Below are 3,542 nucleotides of genomic sequence, written 5' to 3'. Positions count from 1 at the left end.
ACCATGCCAGTATCTTTGCCAAGAATACCCATGGATGGGGTGGTCCATGGACTCATAGTCAGACACAATAAGCAGCACACACACACACACACACACACACACACACAGGAAGGACAGTGACAGAAATGCAGGCTTCACAGGCTACCAGAAAGGACCTCATGGACAACCCACTCATTTTATACCTGAGGAAAGCAGGGATTAAGTGATCTGCCCACTATCATAGAAGTACTAAGAGGCAAGAGGAAGGATTGGAAGCTTGCAAATCCTAGAAGATGCCACTTGGTTGAGAAATTATTAGGGCAGCTGGGTGCCCCAGTGGATAGAAGCCTGGACTTGGAATTAGACTCATCTTCCTGAGTTCAGTTCCAGCCTCAGACTAACTGTGGAGCCCTGGGCAAGTCACTAATCCTGTTTCCTTCAATAGCTCATCTGTAAAATGAACCTGGAGAAGGAAATGGCAAACTACTTCCAAGAAAATCCCAAATGAGGTCAATGAGAATTAGACTCTACTAAGTGACCAAAAGAGAAATTATTGCACCAAGGCTCCTAGACAGAAAGGACCTGGTACCTTTGCGCAGAGGTGTCAAACATGCTTCTCGACCATCCCAGGATAGCCCCAACGTGAATAAAATATATCATTTGGAAATATCTAATAAAATAAAGAAAAATACAGTAAAATATAGACATTACATTTAAAGACATCAGATTAATTAAATAAATAAAAATACAATAAAATATAGATAACATACATTTTAACATTGATTTTTTAAAAGTCAATATGAGGATTCTCAGGGATATCCATGTAGAATTTTGGGAATAGGCTAATTTCCCGAGCTCCAACTCCTGGAGAGGGAACATATCAGGCCATAGGGCCAAGAAACTCAGAAGACTTGAGCCTGAAAAAGAACTTCCTCTGGTAACTGTGAGTTCCTGGTTCCATACTTACCATGAAGTAGCCGTATCACATTCAACATGACCCCTCCTGGGGAGCCAAATTTCCCTTCTCTGAAAAACCTGATGATGGGACTGAATAGCTAAAGGTCTCCGATTTTGAACTGTTTGGCAGCTTTTAGAGTAGAAGAATTTGGAGGAATGGAGTTTCTATTGGCGAGCCTGGATGACATGAGCATCGACCACAGAATCCCACTGTCTATAAAACAGAGGTGACTCAGAGTCTTAGAGCCAATCACTGGTGACTGAATGGGGATGGACTGGAGTGGGGAGAGACATGAGGCACGTGGACCCAGCAGTGGACTATTGCAGTAGTGAGGTGATGGAAAACCTGCACCAGGAGGATACCAGCAGAGGACCAAGTACTACTCAGCTCCCTGGGTTAGGTACCCTGGTCCTCCGAATCCAGATGAAGAGCTCTTTCCATGTCTTTCTGCTCCGTCCAGAGCAAGTAACATCCTCACATAGGAACAGCCTATAGAACAATAGTTCTATTGTTTTTCCTGCTTAACCCAAGTCCTTTCTGTGACATCAAGAGCACGGGTTCACAGTCTCCTAACTTACCAGACCTTCCTCTGTATTGTCCCTTCATTGAATTCCAATACAGTACTGCTCTTCATTGAATAATCAGGGCAAACTAAGTAAATGACTTATTTTTATTACAGTCGTTCATAGAAGTACATTTTAGGTAAAAAAAAAAAAGCTGCAAAATTGGAAGACTGGTAGAATTCCAACAAGGAAGATTCTAAAAGAAAGTGGACTACAGAAATGGTGAATTATAAACATCTGGCCTTTTTCTTTCCACATCCATGTGGTTCTAATGTTAACATGGGTGTGTGAGTCCCAGAGATTAGAACCAGAAACAGAAGAACAATAGGAAGCTGCCTTGGGCCTGGCACTATTGGGCTGAAAATGCCATTTGTTGTGCTGGTAACAAATACCATTTGTCGTTTGCTTTGTTGAGGCAGCTTTCCCCATTGACTTTCAGTTGTCTTTTCACATTATGACCATCTCCAACGCTGGAATTGACACTCGTGGAAATTAAGTCTAAGACACCCACCTCATTTGGATTTCCACATAATTGGTGGAAGCCATCAGAACAATATGAGTAACAAGAAGTTACCCTTTTTAAAAATTGTTTCATTTGGGGGGAAATAAAAATTGTTTTAAAGATTTTTAAAAATATTGCTTTGGGGACAGCTGGGTGGCTCAGTGGATTGAGAGCAAGACCCAGAGATGGGAGGTCCTGGGTTCAAATCTTGTCTCAGATACTTCCTACTGGTGTGACCCTGGGCAAGTAACTTAACCCCCATGCTCTTCTGCCTTAGAACCAATATACAGTATTAATTCTAAGATGGAAGGTGAGGGTTTAAAAAAAATAGTTTCATAACTCAAAAATTCTTTAATAAAGTACCAATGAGTGACACTAAATAAGACCTAAAAGATACAGGATAAGTCTCATCCCATATAAGTATGTAGAATTTTAACTAAAGGACTCCCAATTTCTCCTGGTTAAGCTGACCAAAATTCCTAATGTTCTTTCCTCCCCACTTTTTAAGGAGGTCATTTTACTAAAGTCCTGAGAAATACTTTTCTGATGAATTTTTTAAAAGCTATTATTTACTGTTAACATTCATTTAAAATTTCAGTTGCAAATTCTCTCCCTCCCTTCCTCTTGCCTCTCCCCCACCCATTAAGAAGGCAAGCAATATGATCTAATAACATTTCAAAATCAAATTCTGTGTAAGAAGCACTAAGTTCTATCACAAGTTTCTTGAGGGTGTCATTTCAGTGTTTTGTTTTGAGTAGGACCTTTTTTCCTTTTTCATCCCTAAATCATCTATAAAATAATTTTGCTTACATATAGGTATAAAGTTAAAATGAAGTAATCACCTGATGTTGAAATGTCTAATGCAAAGACAGCATAATTGATATCCAATGAAGATCAGCAACTTAGAAGGCTGGCATTCCTGTTCTTTAACTCATGCTTTGCTTACTTAGCTGGCCTTATTACAGGAGCTTAGTATGCCACACTGAACTCATGCCTGGATAAGCTACTCCCTGCCAGGAAGCATCAGCAAAGGTAGAACCCAGTACCTGCTGATAACTGACGCATCCATCAGCATTCAGAAGATCCCTGGTTACCACCACCAGGACTCATTTCTAGAGCACTTAGAAGTTCATAAAGGGCAAGTACCACCATCTTCATTGTATAGATTGGGAAATAGAGCTGGCAATTAGTGGAGCCAGGATTTCAATCCAATTGCTCCATCCAAATCCAGAATTCATTCCCTCACTTCTGGCAACAAAAACAAAGCAGCACAGCATACTTAGAACCACTGTTTTTGCCTCTTTCCGCCAATAATTACTGTATGGCTAGGACTAGGTAAGACCAAGGATAATTTAGAGAAATCAAATACTTTTGAACAAAGTGCTGGACTCAGTCAGATGGATTCAGATTTCACCTTTAAAACTGTATGACTGGGGCAGTGAGGTGGCTGTCGGGAAAGAGTCTGGTCTGGAGTTGGAAGGACCTGGATTCAAATTTGATTTCAGGCACTTCCTAGCTGTGTGACCCTGGGCAAGTCACA

This window comes from Monodelphis domestica, chromosome 1, assembly GCF_027887165.1.
Source record: "Monodelphis domestica isolate mMonDom1 chromosome 1, mMonDom1.pri, whole genome shotgun sequence".
In the NCBI taxonomy this organism is placed as follows: Eukaryota; Metazoa; Chordata; class Mammalia; order Didelphimorphia; family Didelphidae; genus Monodelphis; species Monodelphis domestica.
The sequence above is the reverse complement of the archived record's forward strand: the minus strand, read 5'-3'. Positions refer to the sequence as shown.